At 41.3% G+C, this 14,190-nt stretch overlaps 1 protein-coding gene across 1 annotated transcript in view; it reads right to left on the minus strand.

Annotated features, from left to right (window-relative positions):
* Window positions 1-14,190, minus strand: part of LOC115408633 (rho-related GTP-binding protein RhoA-D) — a 644,285-nt gene that overhangs the window by 328,043 nt on the left and 302,052 nt on the right. The gene's annotated exons all lie outside the window — the stretch shown is intronic.

A 14,190-nucleotide genomic window follows, 5' to 3' on the forward strand; every position in this document is an offset into this window, starting at 1 on the left:
TCTCTCTCACTTTTTCTTTCTTCCTTTCTTCTTCGATCGCTCCCTGTGTCTCTTCCTGCTTGGCTTGTAAAAGTTTCAGCTGCACGGCCCGGCCTCTTTTGGCAGCCCTCCAACTCTCCTGTCCCCTTGCAAGAGAGAGAAGGAAGGGAGAGACAAATATAGTCACAGCTCGACTGTACTGTACAGTTGTACAAGCAGATGTACTCTGAATGCACAGCCACCATTTTCATTCCAAATGATCCCACACAGGAAGAGAGCAGTTTGTTGCCTCACTCCGGCATTTCAAACCACTTTTCAGCGAAGCCTGCGCTGCACAATGTGTAAAATACCGGCTAATTATTGCATCTGGGAGTTTAAAAGGCTTCCATCCTGATGTTTGTCTGCCTTTAAGTGGCTGAGCCAGCTGAATCTGATAACGGTGTGTTTAGGTGCTCACTCCCAGTTCACACAGGGACACTGTGTGTTGTTTGTTTGCGCTGGCATCAGTAATACGAGCAGCTCAGGTGAGGTTACATTCTACACAAAACCCGTAGTGCAGTCTATAGCTCCAGTGACAACAAACTCTTATCCAATCCAATATGTTTTCCCTTTTTTTTTAAGTGTGGGTACACACACATACACACATACACACACACACTAACCAGATGTCCTGTTACTCATTCACACACCTTACCTGGGTGACCTCTTCCTGATATTCACTACTGTGGGCTGGCATAGTTGCTCTTTGAAGCTGCATCCTGACTGGTTGATAACTTCTGTTTTGATATTAAAATAATCATTCACATCCTTGTCTAATTCCCATGGAGCCAACTGTCAAATAAATGAGAAGATAATATTCTCATTCAGCCAGGAAAATGAAATATGAAGCAGTTTTTCACATCATATCTTCTATGGGATAATAGAAAATGTATTTCTATGGTGAATCCACCAATTCATAATTTGATACCTCTTGAAAAAACTAAATGTATTTTCATTTTAATTGCATCTTATTAATTTGCGAAGTTTATTTCAAATTGTTAATATAGTTTCACCCAAAGTTTGTCAGCCTGAGAATAAAGTTTCATTAACCTTGAAAACTCCTATTTAAGAGACTAATTTTATATTCTTGCAGCTAATGCAGCCACTCACCTGACTGAGAGCATTCTGCAGGGTCCTGGGAGCATAAAGAGAAGACTGCACATCTCTGCACTGTGCAGAAACATCTCACATCTGTATTTCTGTGCGGTCTGCACAAACACCACTTGAATCCATTTCTGGTGTGTATGAGGTCGTGCAGGTTTGCACATCAGCAGTTCCACAGGTGGTTTGGTGCTGTCTGCAGAAAAACAGAAAGGACGAGGAGATCTTCAGCAACCAAAGCAACGAGTGACAAAAAAAAAAAAAAAAATAGAAAAACATTTAAGGTCAGAGAAAGAGAGAGTAAAATTAAACATGCATTAAAAAAAGTCACCCTTGAAAACAAACTGGTCACAGATTGTGGCTAATCTACCATTTTGAAGGGATTTTAACAGTGAGAGATGAGGAACTCCACCTTGTGGCGGGTTTATGTAAACGCAGTTTGAACTTCCATTACATTGAGATAAACCCTAAATTCTCTAACATGAATTGGTCTTACACACACCTGTATGGATTATTTCTGAAGCAAAAAAAATGCTCCATGAATGTCTATTAAGTCACTCCTACCTTCTGGATGAGACCAGTGGTTTTTACACTCTTGCATCATAGCACTGTAAGCGGGCTACATTTGAGTCTTTCTGTTTGGAGTTTGCATGTTTTTCCTGCGAGTACATCTTTGGTTTCTTCCAGAAGATTCATCTGCATTCATCCACTGTGAATATGTCTGATGTCTCTGGCCACCCTTCAAAGTGGATAAAGCTGGGTAGAAGATGTATGGATGGTTGTTCAACACCCTGGAGGTAATCTAATCCATCCCAGGCAAAAGCAGAGGCAACCACAAACGCTACAGGAAATCTAAGTCACTAATTAAATTTGAACACATGTTTTTGAACTGTGGGAGGAAACCTCAAGAGAAAGCGCACACATGTAAACTCAGCACATTAAGGTCTCCAAACCCAGACTCTGACTGAGGAGCTCCTAACCATGCAGTGACCATGCAAACCACTGCACCACACGTCACCTACCTGCTGTTATTCATGGACTTCTTCATATCAGTCATCAGATCATCCTAAAGGACTTATCAGATCACTCTGGTTCCTTCCTGAATTGTTCTGTCACCGGTTGGTTCAGGTCATCAATTAAATCTTTATTAGAAATATCAGTTTCTAGATTAAGGATTAAGAACCAAAGGTAAAAGTGGTTCTAAAAACCCATGAATGAGAGAGATTTGATAGATTAACATATTGCTATAGTAGGCTACAGTTATACTGAATGCAGGATTACAAAATGCCTTCAAATACAGGATGAGTCATAAGAACCTTAACATCATTTCACAGGAAGAGTGAAAAAAGAACTAACAGAAGTGAATCCACCCTTCTAAGTAATTCTGAAGTAATGGTTGGATTACGTTTTATTTTTAGATCTTATTGTGTATGATCATTAGTATATCTGCAGGGCTAGAACCATTGATAATGTTAAAAAGTCACGTTTTAAACATCAGGAGCATTATGCTGTAAAAGATATAAAAAAAAGAATCCTAACAAAAATCAGGAAGTGTCAGATCAAGAGCCAAGACAGAAAAACTGAGCTGTCACCATCACTTTTCCATCCATCAATCCACTATTTTAGCTTATGATACCATTCTGCAATTTTTTTCTTCTTTAAAAATAAAAGCTTGGATTGAGATATAAATAATTAGTAGGCCCTGCAGCCATTTTCGCAGCGTCATAGTGTATTAAAGCTAATTACCAAGTACTCATTATACCATTTAAAGATGGTATAAAGAGAATGGAATCTCTTTAAACTGTCTGCGATTGCTAAGATTTATTGTTGTTATTACTAGTGGCAGGAATTAAATTAAATTACATTCAAACATAAAGAAATCACCGTTTCTCGGAGCTGTGATGAAAATGATTTGTCTCTGAATAAATATTCTCCAAACCTCCCTGAGAGGACTTTGCATGGGCAGGTTGAGCTGCAGGTGAGACTGTACCTGTCAAAAAGACACCGAGGAAATCCAGGTGGTGTTTGGAAATCTGTGCTGATAGTTCACTTCTGTGTTCAGTACAGTATTGAGATCTCAGAGTGCTCATAACACAACGGCGTTTAAAGAAGTGAAGAAACAAACACATGCTTCTCACTTTAAAAATGATGTTGACCTGCCCCCAAGTGGCGACATGGAGGAATAACATCAGAACGTCAATTCAGCTGCAGATCATTTTAATACTTTATGGATCCGCTCAGGCCAAAACAGAAGTCCAGAAGTTACACACAAATGGATGAAGTCGTTGTAGATACACGAAAATAAATCCACTTATTTATGCGGATATTTTATTGATAGATAAATCATTTCAAAAAGCTGTATTATCCATCTATCTATCTATCTATCTATCTATCTATCTATCTATCTATCTATCTATCTATCTATCTATCTATCCATCTTTATTTGATCTATATTTTAAGCTGAAGATGGTTTAATTTTCATCAATCCAGTTACAAAACCTCATACACCATTTAAAAAGTGTGTTCCAAACCATGTTGACTAACTCCTTTGGGGGAAAAAAAATCCTGAACCTTATTCAGAGTAAAATCAACAACTGAGTTACATGAGATGTGTGTGTATTTGTGATTGGCCACAGATGGGAAGAAACATTTCTAGAAACTCTGCTGGACCTCAGAGAAAGACTGAGCAGCTGGCAGGTTGTCGGGAAAAGCACAGGCTCCATATTAAAGTAAGATATTCTCTGCACCGCTGCCTCTGCACAGTGGCAGGATGTTAAACAATGCGCCACAAAGGGAGAGCAAAGCACGTCTTCACACGCCAGCCGGGGAAAAAAAGAATAAAAAAACCCCTCTTGACCCCAAATTTGTGCCTGTGCCGAACCTCAACATGTGCGTCTCTTGTATTTATGATGACACCAGGTCAGAGGTCACCCTTGTAATTCACCACGCACCACTTTTCAACAACTTCAGGACTTCATGACTAAAGTTCTGTGGGTGGAGGAGCCATCTGTTGATGACTGAGCATAGAAGACTGCATTAAAGCACTCACAGGTCAGATTTGGTTTTATTATTTATTTATATCCACAAGAAGCTAGCATGTAGAAAGCTGTTTCCTTGATAAATGTATTTTTCTTTATCTGATTCTTTAAAATTTCCTCATATTGACAGTTCAAGGAATTTCTTCAACTACAGTCACTGATTTTCAGTGGCATACACAGAAAAGACATAATCGGAAGACCAACGGGACACAGTTAAGTCAAATGTGTTACATGGTGAAGGAAAGCTGGGTTGAAGGGGAAGGACTTGAATTTTCAGCAGGATAATGACCCAAAGCACAAATCCAGCAGCACAAAAGAATGGTTGTAAAAAGGGGGGAAAGGGAGTGTTTTAAACAGAGCAGCCTACTTAAATTAAACTGACGTCTTTGGAGGGAGCTGAAATCCCCCACTGCAAGAAATAATGCCAGAAATTAAAAGAAAGAAAGAAAAGATAGATCTTTGTTGCATCTCCAGGGACTTTCGAGAGCAGGAAATGTTGAAATAGTGGCACTGATGAAGCATCTCCTAAAAACAAGGGTCCAGTTTACTACAAGATAAGATTTTTAATGAATGTGAGTATATCAAATATGCTGCTTGTTTGTATCATGAGGGCTGGGAATAATGAATCACAATTCCTCACATTACCATGAAAAGGTAGAAGGTATTTTGTTAAGTTTGTGAATTTAGTCATATATATTTCACGTAATCTACTGAGTATTCCACAAACTTGAATTACCTGAACAGCGCACTACTTTTTGAAGTGAATATATTTATTTATGTGAAAATGGGTGCTTCATATTTGCTTAAAGGAGAAAGTGTACACAGTGTACTTTCATAAATAAATTGAATGAGATGTCAACACTGACAATGCCACGAGTCACAATACTTCAAGTGTTTTTAGTGCAGAGTATTTTGCATTCTCACTTGAGTATTTTCTAACAACAGCAGTGTTTTAGTAGCTACAGTTCTCACTTTGTCTCTGATTAGAGAAAAAAGAAATACCAAAGGTTCAATCATGTAGAGTAGGAACACTATTACAGTAATACCCTGCAACATACTGCTTTCTCATAACTATAATCATATCAATGTAAATATGCTACATTTTGATGACTTTACCCTCCACTTTGGTCCAGAGTCAGCCCGTCCCTAAAGTAACTTCCCAGAGCTAATAGGAGGACATTCTATGATAAACTGAGAGGGCAGAAATAGTCTTTTTTTTTCTTTTAAATTATATTTTTCATGTATTCTTCCACTGAGATGTTGTTGTCTGTTTTTCTTATGATTCCTCAAAGTGTTTTAATTTTTACATCTTGCATTATCTGCTGTGCTTGTTTTTAACTGTGGAGTATATAGATTATTGCAGCTTTTACTTGATTTATTTTGGTTGAATACGTATTGACTTTTGAATTCTTACATTTTTTTTTATATTTACTTGCATTACAGTTTTTGCTTTATCTGTTTTATTTTTTAACTGAATGTGTTGACTGTATAGGGCTCCATCTGTTTCAGAGGAAAATAAATTTGTCTGTTGTCAGCATAACAATGAAAGAAGCAGCAGTGCATTGTGAGAATGGAGCCCAAGTGAAGTAAGTAAAGTGAGAAAAGCAGGGGGCTTAAGACTGAGCCCTGTGGAACTCCATTTAACAAGGGTTTGTAGATATAGCTGATATCCCAGTTTGGTCTCAGACCTCTTATACAAGACATTTCAAGTGAAAATGCATCATTTTGTGTTTTTTTTTTTCAAAAAAAGTCGCTGAAAAAAACATCCTGAAAACAACGTATTTAGCATGTAGGGCCACTTGTGAGTGCTGTTGCTTGCTTTTGCAATGAAACCACATATTTGCTTGTGCAGAGAATAATACCTTATTAACATCAACAATGGCAAGAACAAGGACATTTGTATTGACAGACGATGAAGTTGAATTGACTGTCAACAGGTGACAGGTGGCTGTCAACTCTAAAGCTGAGTCCTGAAACTCAAAAGCCACAACACTCTGGAGGGCGCCATTGTTTCTGTCCAGCTACTCGTGCATATGGGTGCAGGCAAGCTGCATTTCCACCATCGACACGGAGATGGAATTGAGCATTCTCAAAAAGTTTTGTCTGCTCCCGTTTCCACTGAGACGGAACAGATGCATTTCTGTGAAATTGTGTTTACCCCTGTTTACGCTGAAACAGATTTAGAGTGATTTGATTAAAAAAAAGTACCTTGAGAGCTATTGTAATTTTGGTGGTTTGGCAGGCCAGTTTGGAGCTTCTTTAGGGACAGTTTCTGCCCACGGGCCTTATGTTTGACACCCTTGTTTTAATGCATGTATTTGTACACGCTGTCTGGTTTATTATATTTTATTGCGTGTTTGTGTGAATTTTTTTTAACTTTTCCTGTTTACGGCTCCTGCATTTGCCTCGTAGTTTTTCATGAAAAAGCAGTTACAGGAGGGCAACAATGCCCCCGCTCCCCTGAAAAGGGGGGAGGAGTTTGCATTGGGACCTTCGAAACTTTTGCGTGTGCGCGTGTCTCGACGCCACGCCTCTGTTGCGTTTTTTTTTTTTTTTTTTTTTTTCACTCCGCGCGTTGACTTCATACCAAACTCATACTTTGCATTCCGCCTTTTTTCTCGCTGTCAAACCCGGGAAATCCTCCAGAAATCCCGGAGCGAGTCCCGGAGAGCGTCCCGGAGAGTGTCCCGGAGAGGAGCCCGGAGCCCGGGGAGCCGTTCCGAGGTGAGTCGGCTCTCTCCCCCTCACTTCTTTGTTGTGTGCGGGAACTTTCACGCTGCTGCTGCTGCTGCTTCTCCTGCAGCTGCGCCGCTTCGACTCTGCTGGAAGTTTTGGGATATTTGACATATTTCGCATTTCCCCGCCGCGGCTTCGCTGATTCAGAGACTCGTGTGTTGAGCGGGGAGGCCCCGGCCTCGTTAGGGAGACACTCGAGCTGGAATTAATTACTTTTGACTGAGTTTACAGCTTGTTACGGTAATATTAGCACGCAGGCTAACCGACTAGCATGTCAGCTCGAGTGTGTTAGCTCTGGTTTGATCAAAGAAAACTACACTATAACGTGACCGTTCGGACACTTTAAACTCACTTTCGTGTGTTTTTTTGAAAACTTTTAGGAGCAGCATGTGTTCACTTTACCCCCATCCCACCAGATTTTTGCCAACTCATAGTTTGGCTAAACGGCTCCCAAAGTGATTTCATTTTCCCTCTCCATGCTAGCAGATGGAGCTCATTTCTACTCCTCAAAGTTTGAGTCCGAACTCAGTGGCCCGGCACAGGCCGAAGGAGGAATCCCCGCTTCAGACGGATTGATTTTTCAGAACTTGGTGACCTTTGGGTTCATGTTTAATCAATCCTGGTGTCTTTTAGAAGTCGGTCAGCGTTGCTGGCCGCAGTGATGAAATCAAGCTCTGTGGAGCTTCTCTCTGGAGCTGCAGGCTGCCTCTAATGTGCCTCTGTGTCTTTTTACTGTTTGCTGAGCTCATAGCTTTATTTAGCCCAATGCTCTGCTGGCTCCTCACTGCACTAAACACCTGACCTTTTGGCCATTGGAGCTATGTTGAAACCCACACAGCCACGCATATATAAATATACACACTTTGCTTTACATTTGGAGATGACAGAGCTGTGATACAACTGGGTATATCATTTCAGAGATGTTAATCCGAGTATAAATGTATCTGATTTGCACATCTTGCTGGATTACACCTCTTACCAATTGTCATTTTCACTTGAGATAACCTGAAAAATTTTGATTTAGCTTTATGTTGGCTTGTGGGATTGTACTATGCACTGTTGTTGGGCTGCAGCATTGACCTGTATTCCTATAGGAAGCCAAATTATTAGAAATATCTTCATGTTAATATCTTCATTTCTGTACTCTTTCTCAGATCAACTTCCCAGAAAAGTACAACGTCAAATAGAAAAAAATAAATAAAAAATCATCTTTAAGCAATAAGTATGAGGACAATATTAACTCGTAAGAGTAGAAAATGTACTTTTTAATGTGTTTTATTTAAGGACTGGTTCAAGATCAATGCATGTTTATTTTTTTTTACAGTTTTTCCTGTGTTCCTTATTTTATTCTCTCTTAGCGCATATATAAAGCACCAAAACTATGCTTTCACTACTTAAAAATGTACCCACAAATTACACACTGGACGTTGACTGATGTTTTTAGGAACAATCTTTTTTTCCCCTTTGATTGAATACTGTTAGAGTCCACAGGTTGTTTTACATCTCTGCTTCAACGATTTCCTTTAGTTTGTCTTGTTTGTCTTAGTTTGCTCCTAACGCAGCTCCACCTGCCAGTGTATTGTATCACGTTGCAGTTTTTTCTGCTCTCGTCATTTGAAAGCTATTCATAGATTTTAAGTGTTTTGCTTACTACTCTCGTCTCATCGTCGAGGGCTTGTGGAGTTTCCATGTTTTTCCTGTGTATTTGTTTGTGTTTCTCTAAGTTTGAGCCAAATTGATAATTCTAACTTATTCCTAGATGTGAATATGAGAGGGTTTTCTTCCAAGTATCCATCCCAAAGTATCTGTTATTGTACAGGAAAGCAGGTTGACGACAATCTTTTCTAGAAAAACAATTAACCTGTAAGATATTTTATCATGGCTTTATCAAAATAATGAATATTTTATCTGCTGCAGAAAGATTACAAAAGTCTTCCATTGTTTTTATGAAGCCAAAATGATATCTATGTTTTGCATGTGCAATATCACGTTAAGCTAAACCAGAACCCATCAGGACAGAGAAACATCTCCCCACTCGTCGACCTCTCTCACAGTAAAACTTTCAAGGCCGTCACATCTCCTCCCCCTGAATATCAAAACGCTCGCTTTTTCCAAACCATCCCACCAGGCCTGTCTGGTCGCTATGGCAACAGCACAGGCTACTCAGCCGCGAGTGAAACTCTGAGGAAGGCCGCGCACACAGTGTGCAGAATAAGCCCACCACAGCAGGGGAAGCCGAGCGACCACACTGATCCTCTGTGGTTCTCCTGTGGCAGCGACCATGTTCGCCACACTCTGGAAAACATTACACACCGGGCAGCGTTCATGTTGCATATGTGCGCATGTGTTTGAAGAGACTTGGAGCATCCTCAACAATAACAGAAGAATGTGTAATTTCCTCATGTGGTCTTTGCAGGCTTTTGAGACGTTTGTATACGGCTCGGGTCTTGCCTTCAGATCTGGCTCCTCTGGGATAAAGCACTGAGGAAAATGACTAACTGGTCTCGTCATCGCAAACGGTGTTCAATTTATTATTTATTGTTTTCCATCTGGTGGCGTTGCCCTAATGGCTGCACCAACTGCTCACGTCTTCATTGACCTTGGCTGGTGGCTTTATAATTTCACAAGCTCTTAATATTTAGGTACTTTGCTAGTCGGGTCTTTGACCCTGGATGCCAGGGGCTATTAATACACTCCATACACATCGAAGCTGTAAACAACTTCGGATGAATCTGATCTCTCTCCCGCCGAAGTGTGGAGACATTCGTAGTCCAAGAAATCTGTCACCATTCTCAACAGCCGCAAAGTTAATCCTATTCCTGGCCATCGATGGCAATGCGTGTGACGCGGATCAGCACAGCCCAGTGCAAGGCCTCGCTTTTAATTGTCATGATCTGTAGTGTGCCTCAGAGTCCTGCTTTTAATAACTGGAATCTTTCTTCTCTGAATGAATCAAACAACTTATTCACATCCACAACACTCTGTTGTTTTTGTTTTGTTTTTGTGCTTCTAAACTTAGTTTTTTTTTTGGTTTGGGGAACTCCTCAACTCCGCTCAGAGTTTACCTTCATTTCATCCTCTTCTGGTTTTAATTTCCATTTATCCATCAGTGCTGATGCATGAGCTCTGATTCAACATCCTCTCAGCTCTGTGATGTTCTGAATCGGTTTCTACCAAACTCATAGTGTGGACTGCAAAATATCTTTTCAGCTAAAAGTGAAAAAAAAAATTTCCCTCATCTTTTCTTATGAAACTAAATAATCTCTCGGCTGTTGTTGGCATCTCCAGCTGTTAGTGACTCAGCGATGTGAAATTTCATTCACCACAAAAATACTTCTTTGTTTATTATTAACGCCACACGCATTGTGCACTTAAAGGTTTGTATATATGGTATTTTTAGATGGTTTGTAGTTGACTATACTTTTCTAAAAGGTCAGGAGACTCGTGTTTCTTAAAACCTTGCTGATTGTGGCGCCTTTTTGTCTAAATTCATCAGCTATGAAAACAAATACCTCTCTGTTCTCTCAGATGGTGGTAAGTTTTGTGAAATGTCCTTTTAATATCCTCCCAAAAAAACTTTGACACATGTTTACAGCAGAATTAATTGCATTTGGATTGTTTATTCCTCTGATTATGGAAGCATTCTCTCTCCATCTCAGTGCGAAATGTCTGAAAGCCCTCCAGAATGAGAAGAACTGTCTCTTCCTGTCGTTTCCAGGTGTGTTGTGGCCGGAGCCGTCACCATTGCGTCGGAGTGGAGTTGCCGCAGCAGCCCTGATGGGGCGCAGGAGGAGGGGGCCAATGGAGAGGCGCTGGGAGACGGCTCGGACCGTGGACTGGACGGGGACCCCGAGGGGGTCTGGAGCCCAGACATCGAACAGAGCTTCCAGGAAGCTTTGGCCATCTACCCTCCATGTGGCAGGAGGAAGATCATACTTTCAGATGAAGGGAAGATGTATGGTGAGGATCAGCGCCTTTCTTCATGAATGAAATCACTGTCATCCACCCGTCCTACGTCTGATCTCTTTACTTTATCTGCTGCTGAGCTTGAGATTTGTAGTGGAAAAAAAGTCTGTGCTTCTGTCATGATTTAAATTTTAATTGAATTAATGATGAAGTGAGAAAGAGTCACCCTGTGTTCATCCATGTTCTCCTGGGAACATATCAAGCAGTGAACTGATATGAAGGCCTTTCACACTGTAAGTCAAGATGAGACGGGGAAGTTTTTCACATCTGGAGAGATGATATGGTGACACTCCTCTTGGACTCTTGACAGACAGCAGTGTCAGGTTCACGTTGTGTGTGAAGTATAATCCTCTGAGAAGAAACCTGATTTAATGATTCCTGTGTCTGGTCAGACATGCCAGTAAACTGCAGCTGTATCACGCTGACACTGTATTACGGACGGTGTTTTTACAGAATGGGATGTCCCAGCCTGTCTGTAGTGTGTAACACCGCTTAACCACTGAAAATACGTTTTACATGTCTGCTGATTTAATATATGTTGCATGTGTTTTCATGACAGTGTTTTCTTGTGAAAGCAGAAAACCTTTGCTTAATTTTAAGTACCACAGGGAGAAAATAGATGGTTTAGTCTCATCTGGAGAGGTTTTCAGGAGGGGGTCTGGTCTAGGACGAGGAGATTGTAGACAAACAGGTTGGGCTCATGTGAAGCTCAGGGACAGGTAGACGACCCGTTCTGTTCCATTCTCAGCCGATCGTAACGCCACATCACGCTGGAAACATCTGGAACCACGTCAGCATTAATCATTTCTCATAGTCTTCCAGTCAGCAGATTTTCCCTGTCTCCCACAGATAAGACATTTACATTAACAGCAGAGTTCTGTTGGATCAGGACCTCTGCTGCTGTGAAAATTTGGATACATAGATATGTTTTGTACCCTAGTCGTGATAAATATAATGGATTTTCAAGAAAATTGACCCCATATAATGAGAAATGAAATAATGTTTGCACTGCCTGAACCAAAAGTAAACACCACCCAAAGTAAACTGTCAGAAGTTTCATTCAGTACAATATAAAGCTGTCATTAAATGCCCCTCCAGTAGTTATTGTCCATTTATCGTTATCAAGATGATCTGCTCAATGTGTCATGCTGTTGATTTGAGGCCATATCGCCCAGCGTTATAGGAAAGAAAATCACAAGCTCAAGTGAGTGGCTGGATTTTTCTGATTGCTGTGGAGGGAAAGTAGTAGCACATGTGACTTCTGTTTGTTTTTATTAGGATTTGTTCAGGATGCACCCTGCAAGGAGAACTCAGTATTTTAACAGTTCCTTCTTTATTGAAGGTCCTGGCTGCCTCCCAACATTCCCAGTGTGTTTTTGGCCGAGTGTTGTCATTCCCCTCCTCGGCAGCCTGCGCGATGCATTTGTGTCTGGGAGCGCGAGCGGTGCGTGAGGGGAAACGGGATATGTGATCCCATGCGACAGAAAGGGAAAGTTTGTTTCAGCATTGCGGCATTTTCTCCTTTTGTGGAAGTGTGGGCTCCCTGTATTCACCTCCCCCACTTCCCTCTCAATAAATAAGTCCCATCGGTGTGTATACACCGGGTTTAAAAGCCACAGCAGCTCCGAACACGGTGTTCACACTCCCCATTAATCGCTCGGCTCATTATGGAGTTTGCCATCTAATGAAATGAGTGAAGCGTCAGGACGCGAAGTTTCAATAAATACCAATCGAAGCGGTCAGAACCGTGCAGAGCATGCCAATCGGTTATTAGAGCGGGCAAACTTTATAAAGGCTATTATAGGAGTTTTGCTGTTGCAAACCTTCCTCTTCCAAACTAAGTTGTAATCGATCTCCAGCCTCATTTGCCATGATGTCAGTCTGGATTATCGTGTCGAGTGTGTATTTCCAAAGTGGGATGATCCGCAGACAGATTTGTTGCTCAACCACTCGCACGGAGACGCGGATCCAAAGAGGTGACTTGTTACAATGATCGCATTTCGGTGTCACTTTGTTAAAGAGCTCTAGGTCAAGCTTGTCAGAGTTCTTACTTGGGAAATATTTGACTCCCTGTTGTTGGTGTTTCTAGGAAGCTGCTTTGTATTTATTCTGGCGTGGTGTGTTTCTGTGGTGGCACACAGTGGACCACATTACACTACAATGCAATGCAGAGCATTTCATTTTTGCCATGCATTGTTTTGCCGACTCATATGGACCATTGTGTGTTGATTAAGTAGCTTTTAGCGAGCGGGACATGACTGTTGCCCTTAAGTGGAGTTGTGGTCGGCTGCAGGAAAGCGCGTGTCCCGCTTTGGGAATTGGATCAGACTGCTGTGAGTCTGACTCAGCTTCTTCTGGTGATTTGGGGAAATTCTGTGTTCTACTAACCGAACAGAGCAGATGTGACTCATCTGAAGCCTGCGCAGCATCACACCACTTCCCAGAACGGTGATGATGAGGTTGGTGCATAACCGATTGATTACAGCCGTGGACTCGGTCTGGTCACCTTTTCCTTCGTATCCAGCCCTCTTTCAGTTTACCAAAAAGAGCCGCTTGCCAGTTTTGTTGAGAGACGATCGGCTCATCAGGTGTGTGGAGGGAGAGAAAGAAAGGGCTGAGCAGGCAGTCTGTTAAAGTCTGTTAACAATATGATGACCTCTCCTCTCTTTCCCACCGTTTGTCCATCTGTTTTGGAGCTTTGTCAGCAGGCAAGGCCAAACCTGACCCAAAATTAACACAGACTCCCCCTAATGGGAATTCCTTACCGGCCGCAGAAGTGGAAAGCCTGACAGTTCTTTTAATTACAGCTGCGCTCGAAAAGTTGCAAACCCTCGTGAAGCTGAGCTGCAGTTATGCATCGGGCCACACTCTGAAATCAAGTCTGTACTTTCTACATGGCATCATGGTGGTGTTAAAAAAAGATTTTCTCTGGTGGTACGCCTTGAAAATTTTTATAAAACCACCACCTTCTGTCATTTTTTTTACAGGAAGGTAGAAAATGAAATGATTCGGAAACACTGAAAGAATTTGAGAAGCATATGAATAGAATTTTCTCTCCTTACTCAAAGTTGTTAGTTTTTTTAAGATTTCAAGGTGTTGTGAGAATTAAGAAGAGCCGAATCCCTCCAGCGGCGGCAGTGTCGGAGGAAAGGGGTTAAACCTGGATTCACTCAGTCCCATTATGGGTGCAGAGAAGTATCTGCATGTCTGAGCTTTTCCGTAAAGTTCACTTTAGTTAAGTCACGCTCCGTCCTTTTCAGATTCTCCATCACTGTGACCCCAATGCTTAAAAACATGCAGGATTCTTTGTCCGCTCTTTCGTTTGATTGCA

This window comes from Salarias fasciatus, chromosome 20 (genome assembly GCF_902148845.1).
Source record: "Salarias fasciatus chromosome 20, fSalaFa1.1, whole genome shotgun sequence".
Lineage (NCBI taxonomy): Eukaryota > Metazoa > Chordata > Actinopteri > Blenniiformes > Blenniidae > Salarias > Salarias fasciatus.